The sequence below is a fragment of the Lissotriton vulgaris genome, chromosome 5 (assembly GCF_964263255.1).
Source record: "Lissotriton vulgaris chromosome 5, aLisVul1.2, whole genome shotgun sequence".
NCBI lineage: Eukaryota > Metazoa > Chordata > Amphibia > Caudata > Salamandridae > Lissotriton > Lissotriton vulgaris.
This window is the reverse complement of record NC_141693.1, coordinates 522,925,437-522,940,024: the sequence shown is the minus strand read 5'-3', so window position 1 is coordinate 522,940,024 and position 14,588 is coordinate 522,925,437. Positions and strand designations below refer to the sequence as shown.

Here is a 14,588-nt window from a genome sequence, read left to right as displayed (position 1 = left end):
ATCTGTCTTGTCCCCTCCTTTATGAGCTCTAAGGTCTCTGATGCTCACAGTATGAAATATCAAGCCTTCCCATTTTGGGTCTTTCATTGCCTGTACCTCCAGTACCCCCTCACGCCCACCCTGCCGCTCAGTACAATATGTTCATAATATAACTGGCCTCTCCTGCTCCTAACTTAAGCAATGAGCCTCTTGCTCCCGTGCATACATCCATTTGTTCCACTCGACTGAGAGGTATCCCTTTCTCGCATCTGCACCCAAGCCTCAGCATGAACCTGTTGTTTATCACAGATCTATCTGCTATCAAAGGTCCAATATCCCTACTTTCCTATTGTATGGCAACCTCACATCGAAACTCCTCTGTATGTGCCCTTCTATCTTGTACCCTCCAAATGAACCTTCAGGAGAGCTTACATTCCTAGCATCTCTCCCGCCTCCTTGCAGTCTTCCACATCCCTCCTCCCCCTTTGCTTTTCACTAGTGCTCCATTTACCCCATCTTTCCCATCAAGACCTTCAAGTTATCCTGCAGGAATCTAAGCATGCCCTCTGTTTGCATCTCACTCCAAAGTCTGGTATGTTTTAGCTTCGCAACAAATTCTGGATCCCTCCATTAGAGTCTGACCAAGTGTATGGCATACTTGCTTCTCCCTAGGCCCCTATGATCCTTGATTCCCCATTCTACCCTGAGATACCAATTTTACTGCTCCACTTGAATCCATTAGGGTATGTATGTGTTAACGTCCGCTCTGCTGCCACTCCACCCCTCTTACCATACACATCCCTTCAGGCTATACCCCAACTTCCTTGGCTTCTGAACAACTGAATCTCTGTGGACCTCTGTACGAGTATCAAAACACCACAGTGAGCAAAAAGGACAAACGGGAGCAAAAACTCTCAAAGGACTCTGAGTACTTTAAGGAAAAATAGCAAAAATAAAGCCAACCAAATTAAATGGAGGTTTAAAGAATGATTTAGAATAAGCAATCATTTTTTTTAAAGCTACAAGTAATCCTCTATAATCTTCTATTATGAAACAAATTAGTGTTCAACATGGACGATTCTGACCATTCTCCTGCATGTAGGCAAAGACGACAAGTTTCAGTTTGTAGAACGAATTATTGACAAGCATCATTTCGCTGGTTTGGTTAATTATCACTTCACAGTCAATAACAATAATGCCAATAAACTAGAAGAAACATCTACAAAACATGCAGAAGGTTTTCTTTTAAGTCTGTCTAACTCACTAGTATTTGCACTTACTGTACCGCCTTTTTCTCCTATTGATAAATTATTAAATATTCTATCAAGGAAAAGAACATGCACAGTGTTTATTTTTAAAAAAAAGGGTAGATCTGGCTTGTTGTTGCGAGAACCTTCCGGTGTTTCAATCAAGTAAATGCAGACTGTCTTGCAAGTCACAGAGGATGTCTACCACCTCAGGCACCACCAGTACCACATCAGTCAGAGCATTTCATGTAATTTATAACTGAGAGTTCCAATGTCATAAAGGCTCGTCAGTCAGAGGTGAAGCTTGTCAAATAAGGAGTCATTTAACGAGGTCTACTTTTGAGCTACTTCTTTCTGGAAACAGTCTCCAGCCTCCATTCTAGAAGTTAATCCATATAGGAGTAAACTTGATGCCATGGATGTGACGGCTGAACTATTTAAGGTAGATCCCACTTTTCAAATACTTGGTCTTTAACAGAAAACCTTAATACAAACAAATGTATTCAGATGATGCCCCCAGTCATTAGCTACACGCCTAACATCTTGCATCTCAGGGGTGCTTTGTCATTATACGGGACACATTTATCTGTAAGCCTCAGCAGACTGCATCTTCGCTAGGACTTGGCAAGCCAACACAGCAACCCACGCCATTCAGTCTGAGCACCAACTTGAAATTTGTAAGCAGTGGCATTATTCAGTCACTCACATCATCACCTTTCCATCAATGCAGAAACCATGCCCCTTAATTGACATCTGTCTATTGTATGCTATGGAGCCCCTTTCGCATCTCTTTCAATGACTTAGACCATCACCCCCCCAAATAAAATCAGAAAAGCAATTTCAGTTTCTTAATGGACCAGTTTGACTGGTATTTTATCTCCAAACTCAGAGGTAGCTCCCTATCCCAGAACCTCAAGGGGGTTTACCACAGCACCCAGACACACCAAGGAATTCTAGCTGGAGCCTCCTCCTCCAGAAACATAGTAATTACCTCACTAGAGTCTATCCACATGATGTAGGTCTATCAGTGGGTCAGACCATTGCATCATTCTCCCCTTCTGGCAATTCCATTCAACCCCTCTGTCCAAAACCAGCAGCCAACAGCCTTAACACCACAATTCAGGGGCATGGTAAATATAATTATATGAATGCCACCCTCCTCATCCTCTTAACTGGTTCCTTGCCTACTCTGTTTGCTAACCTACTCTCCACCGTGTTCCAAGACTGAGATGCCAGCCAGTTCAACTCTGGTCTCTCCAAACATGGGCAACTCTATCGACAACCTGAGGATGCCTGGAACATATCCAAAACAAACTTCAAATATGCAGCAATCAAGCAGCGCTAACTTCCTTGCAACCAAAATTACTAGTTACGACAAACTGCAATAACTGTTGATATCCAAAGGAAGGGTTCTTTAGTGTTAAGGGAATAATTGTGCTCTTCAGGATGACTGGCTAATGTACCGGCAGATAATCAAGTGATATGGTGCTACAGGCAAGGGGCGACCCTCACAGCCCCTAAATTGATGTTTGGAACTACAAACAACTGCAGTAGAAACCAAGGACCTGTGCACACATACAGGTACTACATAGAATATGCGAATCCACAGAACAGAAAGACAAAAGGTTCGCCACGTCCTTTCTTGTTGATTTAATGCTTATTTGCATAGACACCAGCCGATACGTGTTTCAAAAGAGTACAATCCACTCTGACTCTTCAGGTCAGGAATTAAAACAAAACACAACACACCGACCAATAAAGCCAGAATATGAAAGATAAGATAACATCCCACAGGATGCACACAATAATGGATCAAAAGATTGCATTGAAATAATGTGGAAACCCAAGAGACAAAAGTGGTAATGCGAAGGAAAACTGTGTTCACCAACAGAAGAAATAGGTCTAGCAGAAATCCACAAGTGACTTTTTGCCTCCGTATCTTTTGTACATACATGATGATTTGGAATACTGTCCAGACAACATTTATATGGTACACATTCTCTGGCTGTATCTACATACACGAAAAATTTAAATTACTGCACTCTAATTACTTAAAACACAAAACCTCATTTGTGTATATCAATGGGTGCAACCAATGTGCATAGAAAGATAGAAAAGTGATCACACACCCTAACTCATACGTGCTGCCTTTAAGAAGCAACAAGCATTTGCAATGCAACAGGTCACGCCGCATTTACAGGAGTTTGAGCTATTGGCATTGTAAATGACAATGCCTTCTATTTATGTTTTTTTTAAAAACTTAAATACAACGCATTGTCATTTACAATGCCAATAGCTTAAACTCGTGTAAATGCGAGACTTATTGAATTGCAAATGCTTGTTCTGTATTTGGAGCATGCTGCCCTGCAGACCAAGTTTGTTGTCCAGCAGGTGCATTCGCTTTGCAACCTGCACCCGTGGATTATTCACCTGCATATGCAATAGGAATGTGAACCATACGAGTGTCGGATCTGTCACCGTCTCCACATAGTAAGTGCAACAGTTACACAATCAGTGACATTTAAGCAGGCGATCACTCTTCCCTGCAGCAGGTGCGATAACCCGCAGTGCTGCATGCCTCATGTTACCTGCAGACTGCACGAATCCCTGGAGTAAGCTCGCTAACCTGTGAGATTTTAACGGGAGTTGACAGACATCTGCAGCATGTGCTTTAACCAACTGAACGGTCACTGGCATGGGAATGTCTTTCCTCTGGTACAGAAACCCACAACCTGTGGGATTGCAGCATGTGACATGTATGTTGTGCAGAGAGGTGCATGCTCGTTCATTCGCAGGTGTCTTTTCAGCTGGAAGTATTATCTGGAAGTTACTAACTATTCAGAAGCACGTGCTATCTTGCTATAACCGAATTAACTACTGTCTCACTGGGATTGGGGCCTATTGTAACCAGGGGGTGGCGGGAGGTTCACACGATCCTTCTTGAAACAGCAGTTACACACTTGGCTTGACATGCTCCAAATGCTGCACCATCACGGGTGCACAGAACCAGTAGAGATGCTCCATGTCCCAGCATTGCACCAGTGGTGAACCTTCGTGTGCCAGCAATGCGTTAGCAAAGCGCTGTCTTGTGCCAGCACTGTTTTAGTGAACAGCGCATACGTGCCAGCAGGTAACCAGTGTACAGCTCCCAGCTGCACGTGATTCACCAGTGACCACAGGTATTTTTCCATAACTGCAAGAGTGGACAGTCCCCCTGTGGCCACCGGTACAGCAGTAGACTACGCGCTTTTGGTTGCACTGCGCAGATAGACGTCTGACACTGCTCTCTTCTGCCTGTGCTGGATGAGGGAGCATATATGGGGCCAGAACTACACTTCTGGAAAGCTCCAGTGTGCCAACACAGCACAAGAGGACACATCTCTTCTGCCAACTGTCCAGCGGTGGACAGCTTCCTTGTGGCAGGTAGTGGACATCTCCCTTGTGTCAGCACTGCACTTACTTTGCTGCTGCTGCACCTCCAGCGAGTAGGAGCTCTTAGCATAGCGCCTTATCTCACTTCAAGCTCCTTATAAGTTGCCACCATGCCTGCCAAAGTGGACAGTTTCTTTGGAGCTCCCTTGTACCTGGATTATAGTTTGTGTGTACCTCTACCCTCCGAATAGAACACCTCTTTGTGCCAGCACATCCCTAGTGGACAGCACCTTTGTGCCAGTTTATTTCTTGTGCACGTATAAGTGAAAAGCTCCTGTATTGGAGCACTGCAGCTTTTCGAAAGCCCCTTGTGCTAAATATGAAGCATCTTTGTTCCAGCACTGCATCAGTTCCTTGCGTCAGAAGTGCGCCGTGCTCTATCTCCGTTGCGCTAGCGTCTCGCTAGCGCCTAGGCACCTTGGGGCTTATTTACAAGCCCCTTGCGCCACCCATACGTCACTATTCCCATGTTAAAAATGACAAACAAGTGGCGCAAAGGGCTTGTAAATAAGCGCCCTTGTATTTCAGAGCGCTGTTGAAAAGCTCCAGCAAGAAATAAATGAACACGTCCACTGTACCAACCCATCCCTAATGCGCAAAGTTTGTGCCAGCACGACAATAGTGAGCAGTTTCATCACACCCCAGGACAACAATTGACAGCTTCTTTTACCGGCATTCATCATTGGACAGCTCTACCCTTCTGCATCTGCAGTCGTGGTTAGTCAACAACGCTCGCATCAACGGAGACCTCCTTGCACTAACATAGTGCCATTGCTCATTGTGCCAACGTTGTACTGTGCGAGATTCTCATTCTTGAATGCCCATTGTGCCACCGCTGCACTAACACACAGCTCATTCGAGGCGCTCTTAAACTAGTGACTGCGTACCGCACCGGAAAGCTGTTCGGTGTTGGACAGTCGGCAGCTACCAGTAGCAACGTTAAGAGGATGTGGCTTAAGGCTAGAGCGGCGGACCTTGAAGTTGAAGCTGGAGATCCGGGTTAGAGTCGGGGGGAGTCTCAATCATAACAAGATTCTGGGCAAATCACTTAATGTCCTGGCCCTAAACAAAAAAGTTTAAATTGGGTGCTCTTATTTGCCACATTATTAACACTAAGCTCGATTGTGACAGCAGGCCATATGTTGTGGTTTACCATTTTTTATGTTAGTATGATGTGGCAGGACACACTGAATGCCAGTGTGGTGCTACATGGGCACGGTTCCGTCTGCATAGTCTTCTATGCGGTGGAGCAGAGCCCATCTATTTCCTGTTATGCGGAGCTCGAATAAAGCATGTACCTAAAACCTTGAGCTGTTATCACTCAGAATCGCAGAACCGTAACAACATTCCTAAGTAAGAAACGTTTTAGTGAGAGGTTACTTGCAGGGATCAAGGAGCAGAGAAGGTGAACGTAAAACCACAAAAATGAACTATGAATTTACAACCAAATAATGACTAAACGTGCGGCAGCTGTAAATCAGTCTCCAAAACGGAAACCTGTTTTTGAAAGAAAAGCATCGCACATTGTGTATTTTTATTTTGAAATACACATGCGTTTAACTGACTGGTGCTACGTTATCAGCCGCAAACGTATGCAAGAAGTGGTCTGGTCTTGTTGTGAATGCTGATAGTTATTAGAAAATAGAGCAGCCTCCGCTCGTTCACCTGCACTCGGCTCAGCGCTACCTGCCTGCTGTGTGCTGCTCATGCAGGCCCAAGCCCCAGCAGCTGGGCTCGGATGCGGAGTTAGGGAAGCACATAAGACGCCCTCGACCCTTCTGGAGGCTAGATCGCCGCGGCCAGAGGTGCACTCGCCAGCTCCGAGAGGCGCGCTGTTTGACAGGCGGCCTCAGATAGTATCAGCTGAGCCGGGTACCGGCACTCACTGCTGGCAGATTACCGCCCCCACTCTCCAGGGGCTTTCAGCTGAGCCAATCAACAGAGCCGAGCGTCACACTTTTGACAGCTCGGAAAATGTCAGCCAATGAAAGCCAGGCATGAGACAGCTGGCCAATCACAGCGCCTCGTGGCAGACAGCTGCGGCCAATCCACCTGCGGTCTAAAAAAACAACAACCAATGCAGCGCGTGTGGAGACATTCATTCAAGGAAATTGTTCAGATACTACAGCAGCTGCTCAAAACGGAACTGGAGCACGGGGCGAAGGCAGCCTACCTGTCAAACTGCGTGCAAGGCGCACAGCGGCAGGGAACACCAGCGTCTCCGCAGCTAGAGACGGCGCGAGAGAACATGGACAACTCCTCGGTGAGAGGGAGGGTGTGGGGGACGGGACTTAAAAAAAGACACGGAAACGCCCCCGAATCGCGTTCCGACGGGGAAAGAGTGATTGACAGCCAATCTCTTCCAATGGCTAGCCTCCATTTATGGAGCCAGCCAATGGAAGACAGAGGCGGGACAAAGCTCCATACTGTAGATCATAAGATTTTGCCTGGGCGGAGCACTGCTTCGCAGTGCTACAGCCAGGGCGAAACCTTAAAAAATGAATGTGTGACTGAGATAGAACTGGTGCTCCTGTAAAGTGCTCGGTTATCTTTGGGTCGAGTTCGCGCTATAAAAAACTGCAATAGCTATGGTGAATGCCGTCCTAGGGTAAAAGCTGCATCAGTACACAACTCCTTTTGCGAGCACAGCAACAGTTGTCAGCTCATGTATGCAGCCCCATTGTGCTGGTACTGCAACTGCAAACAGCTCTATTGTGTTGGAGTTATTCAAATTGAAACCTTTTTAGTCTCAGCCCTTCTACTGTGGACGTTTCCATATTGTCAACACGGCACCGATATGTACTTTATCAAGTCTGGAAGGGCGGATCTTTGGAATTGTCAGCAAGTAAGGTATAAACATCAAAGTGATGGAATGGGACCTTACCTGACGAAGCAAAGCTGAATGACGAGAGTAGCATGCCCGTGTATTGTCTGGGGACAGATACATACCAATTTAAAAGCAATTCTGCTGATCTTAGACTGCGCTACCGGAATTATACGATTTTGTGGCTGTGGTGGCGTTTCGCAAAAATGATGAATGTGTCCTAGTTTCCATATAATCTTTTGTTCAAATAGTGTTAACATATGCAAAATAAGCAGTACTGAAAGCGATCGCTTTCGCGATCACTATAGTAAAAAAAAAGCCCTTGAGTGGCTACCACCAACCAATTCAATTATACCTCCATCAGCCTTCTCCGCAGGTACCATTACCTAATTCAGCTTCATAACCTCTTTTACTCAAACCGGGAGCACGGTTATTGTTGTCAACCATTCCATGTTCCATGTAATGCCAATACTGTTGCTAGAAACTTGGGCAACAAGGATACCTAGATGAGATTGTGGTTAATATTTATCCACAACTCCACAAAACAGGTCTGCCTGAATACTGCAATTATACCTAAAATAATGCCAGTGAATGGCCAACAAGAGGATGTTTCTCTTTGCTCGTGCAACCAATCTTTATTTAAAGTTTGTTAGTTGCTCACAGCCTTCCATGAACTGTGTATGCCCCCTATCCTGCCCTCAATGCCTGGATTTCACAATAAAAACCTGATGGTTTCGAAAGATAAAACTACTGTACAGCGTTTCATCGACCGAATTGCTTTTGTCTCTTCTTAACAAAAATCCTAAATATATACTAGCTCAAAGTGCTAAACTGATCTTACTTTATTTACCTACCAATTTAAACTCCCCTACAAATTGAACAGGGGAATGCAGTCAAAAATGTCATGGGGCTTACTCAATAAGCTCAGTGGGTCCAGAAAGTACCATTCAAGGGCAATTCACTTGGTGATCCATACCACATGGCATGCCCTTGAGAATCAAGTGGATGAATTCAATTAGGTGGATGGAAGGAGGCGAAGGAGTAGTTTCTTACCTGTAACTGCAGTTCTGTAGTAGGGGTATCTGTTATAGTCATAATCTTGTGAATAGTCCCGCCCATGTGCGTGGACCTCAGAGCAATCAAAATAGTCTCTTAAGTTGTCTTCTTCTGCAGTCCTGCATAGACACTTAAGAGAAAATCAAAGACAAATAATGCAGCCTAAAACTACAAGGCTACATTGGCCAGCACTTCATCTTGAAGTGAAAAGGATAGCCAAATAATATTAAATTTAACACACTTTGCAAAGTTTCACACTCCGAGAAACTCCCCTTCACAAAAATCCTTTGCAATGATTAGAGGAAGAGTTGGACAGACAAGCCCCATAGGCTGCCATTGTGTGTCTGGAAAAGGGATACAGTGCCTTTAAGGAACTCTCCAGAGACCCTCGGTATCCCAGGATACACAGCCATTGGCCTTTTACTTTCAGTTCTTTTTGAAGGTGTATAAAGCCAGGCCTGTAGCATACAGTACATTATCTCTTCATCCACCGGGGAGGTGGGCGGGCGCTTATGACTATAACCGAGATACCCCTACTACAGAACTGGAGTTACAGGTAAGAAACGACTCCTTCTGTAGTAGGGGATCTCGGTATATAGCCATTATCTTGTGAATAGAATGGCAAGCCCATCCCAACAAACCAAACCAGCGGTGGAGGAAACAGACGACATCACTACTGTGCAAACAGATTTCTCAACGAAGCCTGCCCAACCTGAGCGTCTGCTCTGGCATCAGAGTCCAGACAGAAGTGCTTAGCAAAGGTATGGACCGACTTCCAAGTGGCAGCCCTACAGATATCTGCAATGGGAACATTACGCAGCAAAGCTGTTGTAGCCGCTTTGCCTCTGGTGGAATGAGCCTTAGGCTTACCCCCTAAGGTTTTGTTAGCTTTTTGGTTACATAACTGGATACAGGACACAATCCACCTAGAGATAGACTGTTTTGAGGTGGCAAGACCAGTCCTGACCGATCCATAATTGACAAACAATTGATCTGACCTACGTTTGTCTTTGGTCTTATCCAAGTAGAATTTCAACACTCTTCTGACATCCAGGGAGAGAAGAGACCTCTCCGCTGAAACGGAAGGATGTTGAAAAAACTAGGTAAAGTTATCGTCTGATAAACATGGAAATCATAAATCACTTTAGGGAGGAACGTAGGGTGAGTTTGCATCACTACCTTTGAAGCATGAAATAGTGTAAGGTTCTTGGCAACACAAGGCCTGGATTTCACTCACCCTGCGGGCCGATGTAATAGCCACAAGGAAGGCCGCCTTCCTGGACAGATGCTGCAGAGAAGCCTTATGAATAGGTTCAAAAGGTTCCTTTATCAAGCGAGACAGCACCACATTCAGCTCCCAGGAAGGCGAAGGACGCCTAAAAGCGGGAAACACTTTCTTCAATCCCTCCAAAAAATCTTAATTACAGGAATCTGGAAGAAGGATGTTTGTGAAGGGCATTTCCTATACGCAGTTAATGCTGCGAGGTGAACCTTAATAGAATGGAAAATAAGGCCAGATTGAGCCAAATGCAAGAGGTATGGAAGGATGACATCTTCCTTGCAGGTGGTAGGATCCTAGTTCTTGAATGTGCACCAGATGCAGACCCTGTTCCACTTGTAGGCATAGGAAGTCCTTGTGGAAGGCCTCTTAGCCTCCTTGAGTATTTCCATGCAATTGTCAGGCACTTCAGTTGTCCATATTGTACTATCTCAGGAGCCATGCTGCCAAACTCAAAAATGAGAGATTGGGGTGCACCATCTGCCCCCCGAACTTCGTGAGAAGGTCCGGCTGACACGGCAGCCGCAGGTGGGGTTGGTGAAACCAGTGTAGCAGGTCAGTGAACCACCAATGCCGAGGCCACTCCGGAGAAATAAGGATCATTTGTGCTCTGGACTGAGACAGCTTGATGAGTACTGCCAGAATCAGGGGAATGGGTGGAAAAGCGTACAGAAAGCTGTTCGACCAGCTGATACATAGCGCATTCCCCGGAGTCCCCGGTTGGTGGAGGCGAAGTCTCTGCATTTTCTGTTTTCGGCGGTGGCGCACAGATCTATTTCTGGAGTGCCCCACCTGTCGAAGATGTTTCCTAGCACCTCGTCGTTTAGAACCCACTCGTGGTTTTCTTGGACCAGCCTGCTGAGTGTGTCCGCCTGAGCATTCTGCACACCCAGCTGATGGGTAGCTGTTATCGTCAGTCCTCTGGCAAGCAGCTAGTGCCAGATCGCCTGCGCTTCTTGTGACAGTGTGCGCTGTCTCGAGCCCCCTTGCTTGTTGAGGTAATACATCGTGGTTGTATTGTCCGTCTGTACAAGCAAAGAGTTGGTCCGGAAGGACGGATGGAAGGCCTTCAGCACCAAGTTAACAGCTCTGAGTTCCAGAAAATGTATGTGATACGTAGATTCCGCCTGGGACCATGTTCCTTGGATCTGTAGATGGTACGAATGCGCTCCCCAGCCGCAGAGAGAGGCACCTGTCACGATAGTTCGAATGGGAATGTCCTTGTGGAATGGAACCCTCTTGAGGAGATTCTCTGCTGAGCACCACCATCTCAGGGAGTGTTGAGCGTCTAGAGACAGTTGGATCCTGTCGTCCCAGCTCCCTCGTTTCTGGTCCCTTTGATCCTCCAGACATTCCTGCAGCGGTCTCCTGTGGAGGCGTGCATGTGGTGTGAGGAAGATGCAAGAGACCATCGACCCCAGAAGAGAAGACACTGTCCTAGATGGAACGAACATGAGAGCCTGAGCCTTCCGAAGGATCGAAAAGCGTCGCTCCTCTGAAGGAGACCCGCTTGCTGAGAGAGTATTGAGGGAGGCTCCCAAGTACTGCAGCAACTGGACAGGAGTCGGAATGGACTTGGACATTTTGATGTGAAAACGGCCGTCCTGTTGAAGTGCAATTGCGCTTCCTGGAAGGTAGAGGCTTTGATCAACCAGTCGTCCAGGTACGGGTAGACAAACACCTTGTTCTTTCTCAGGTGAGCTGCCACCACTGCCATGCACTTTGAAAAAGTCCTGGGTGCAGACATTAGTCCAAACGGTAGTGTGGTGTACTGATAGTGATTGGTGCCGACTAGGAAGCGCAGGAACTTCGAGTGTTTCCTTGCAATGGGCACATGGAAGTACGCATCCTGCAGATCTATTGCGCGAAGCCAGTCTCCTCTTTGTAGCGGAGGATAAATCTGGTGCAAAGACAGCATGCTAAATTTTTCCCTGCGAATACATTTGTTTGCTTGTCGCAAATCCAGAATGGGCCTGAACTCGTTTTTGTCCTTTTTGCGTACCAGAAAGAACCTTGAGTATAGACCCTTTCCCCTTTGAGACAGAGGGACGTCTTTTATTGCCCTTTTTCTTAACATGGTATCGGCCTCCGCTTGAAGTTCGCGCAGCTGGTACTGCGAATGAACAGGTGGAATTGCTGGAGGAGGGCTGACAAAACAAAGACCATCTATTGCAAACAATATTCAGCACCCACTTGCCCAGAGTAATTTTTCTCCACTCTGCCGAGTAATTTTATATGCTTCCTCCCCACCGGAGTGGGTAATGGACGAGGGGGAAGTAACTCCTCAGGGCTTAGACCGGCCGGGCCCTTATTCGCAGAGGAGGACTGTTGGCCGCCTCTGCCCCTCTGACGCTTCTGGAAGGGCTGTCGCTGGTATTGCTGCTGCTGGCCAGCTTGACAACCTTGCCCACGCCTTTGGGAAGATTACTGTCTCTGGAAAGGACGGAAGGACTTCCGCTGCTCCTTTGGTTTCTCCAAACCAACAGCCTTCATAGTCTCAACTTCTGCCTTCATGCGGGCCATTTCCTCATCCGCATGCATCCCGAAGAGGGTAGATCCCGAGAACGGCAAATTCGCGATCCTCTGTTGTGCCTCTGGCTTAAGAGAGGTAAGGCACAACCATGAATGACGTCTTAAATTGATGCCATACCAGTACCCATGAGCAGGTGTGTGTTCAATCAATAAGGACTAGCCTATTTGTGGAGTGACTCAGGACTGTATGGTAAAGTTCAAACAATTTTGGTTTGTTCATGAAGCCCTCACCCACCAACCTAGTTGGTGGCATGCTTCATAATCGGGCCCACCCAGTGACACCGAATGTGTCCCGGGTGTGCTTTGACGCCTGAATAAAGCGGAACAGGTACGTTGCGGAGTGTGCAGTGTAGTGACATGAAGGTGAAAGTTTAAAAGCTATACAGTGGTACCAGTACCCGAGGGTAACAAACTTTAATGACTGGGCCTCTGTTAGCATTAAAAAAGGCTGGTGGATGTGTAGGAGAAGTAGTTATGGCCTCCTGCATCCAGGTGTGGTCTACATGTTTCAGCCAAGCCTTTATGATTAAACTGGCTTTCCTCAGGACCAATAAATAGGTGGTGGTGCAATTTAAAATTAAGTGAATGTGTAAATTGAAAAATGTGTAGCACTCGCTAAGGTGATGTATGTGTGCGAGGGCGATTCCCTCTTGGGCATCACTGGACATACAACATGTATGACAATACAAACACACAGGGGAGAGTCTTAGCATGGTTGCTATAACCACAATACAGGGTAATTGCCGATTTCTAAAGTGCAGTGTTGACGATAAAAATGCGACAAAGGGTGTACCCATACTGGTGGTACGGTTAAGGTTTAACAAGTTATGCGTGAGAATTTGTGGTGGGCTAGACAGCGTAGGCGACACACAAATAATGGGGTGGTACATAAAAAATAGGTATTCTCACACTGGCTATTTGCCGCAAATGCCTCATGGAGTCGCCCGGCAGAAGTTTTGACCTTAGGGAAATGAAGGGTACGTGAATAAAGAGCAACCTGCATGGGAAAATGGTGGTTTACCCGGGCTGCTGCTGAAGTGCATGGTACTCACGAAACTGTCAGTCGGGACCTGCAATGAACTTGTTGTTCTGTCGTGGGCCTCCGTGGGACTGTCTCGGGTTACAAAGCAGCCTTAAGTATTGCCTGGTTTCATTTCGCTCACCTGCAGTTGCGGAGATATGGAAGAGAGTCTGCCCTAGCTGAGTCACGCGCAGCCTGAACGTGTGCGGGGGGCAAGTGTTGCAGTTTTGGCACATGCGCGGTAGGGCTAGTTTGCGCATGCGTGACGCGGCTTGTGGAGCGCCTGCGCGATGGGAGCTGCACTGGCAGATTGCCGAAAAGTGCTGGGAATTAATTCAGACACTGGTCTTGGCACTTTTTAAGGTTGGCCCAAAGGCGGTGAGCACATATAGCAATGAACATGGGTACATGAGGGTCAAGACTGGCCATTACAGTTGCTGCAGGCCACGTTTGGCCATCACAGTGTTTGCAGAACACAGGAGAGAAATTAATGGGAATCGGGAGGTAGTGTCATACATCATAAAAAATATTGCTGTGATTCACACCAGTCTGCAGTTAGCAGCGGAGTGGAGGAAATCACAAAGTAGTGTTGTACAACGTTCAGATCAAGTGCTGAGAATCACAGTTTTAAGGAGCTCCATAGTGTGGAGTCATTTAGGCCGGAATGTTGTGTAGAAAGTCTGTAGATCCAACTCTGCTCTTTGGTCAGTAGTATCCTTTCGTTGTCAGGGTGGTTGGCTGCTAACTGCTCAGTGACAGTCCAGGTCAGGTCGTTGGGAGTGTGATGATTTGACAGGAAATGTTCTGTCAGTTTACTGATGTTTTTGCCACATCTAATCGTGCTCCTGTGCTCAACTACTCTAGTCCTGACTTTTCGCGTCGTCATACTCGCATAGCGGAGACCACAGGGAGAAGTGATGAGGTACACCAAATTGCTGGAATTACAGTTAGTGTGTTGACGTTGGGTTTATATTTTGCAGGGCTCAATGTTGAGTGTTTTTGCCTGTTTAGTGAGGTGGCACACACTGCAGTTGTTGCACGGGTAGTGGCCAGTCACTTTAGGTAGTCCCCGTGTGTTCAGGATTGTATTGTCAGCTGGTTTGGGACTAGCTCTTAGCCGTGTTAACACCAATGGTCTTTTAAGTTGTTGGCTCTTTTGAAAGCAAAGCGTGGGGTCTCCCAGTCTCTGATTCCAGAGTTAATTATTTCCCAATGTCT

General features: G+C 46.6%; 1 protein-coding gene across 8 annotated transcripts in view; it reads right to left on the bottom strand.

Moving 5' to 3' along the window:
• Positions 1-14,588, bottom strand: part of SGMS1 (sphingomyelin synthase 1) — a 1,111,197-nt gene that overhangs the window by 41,283 nt on the left and 1,055,326 nt on the right. The gene's annotated exons all lie outside the window — the stretch shown is intronic.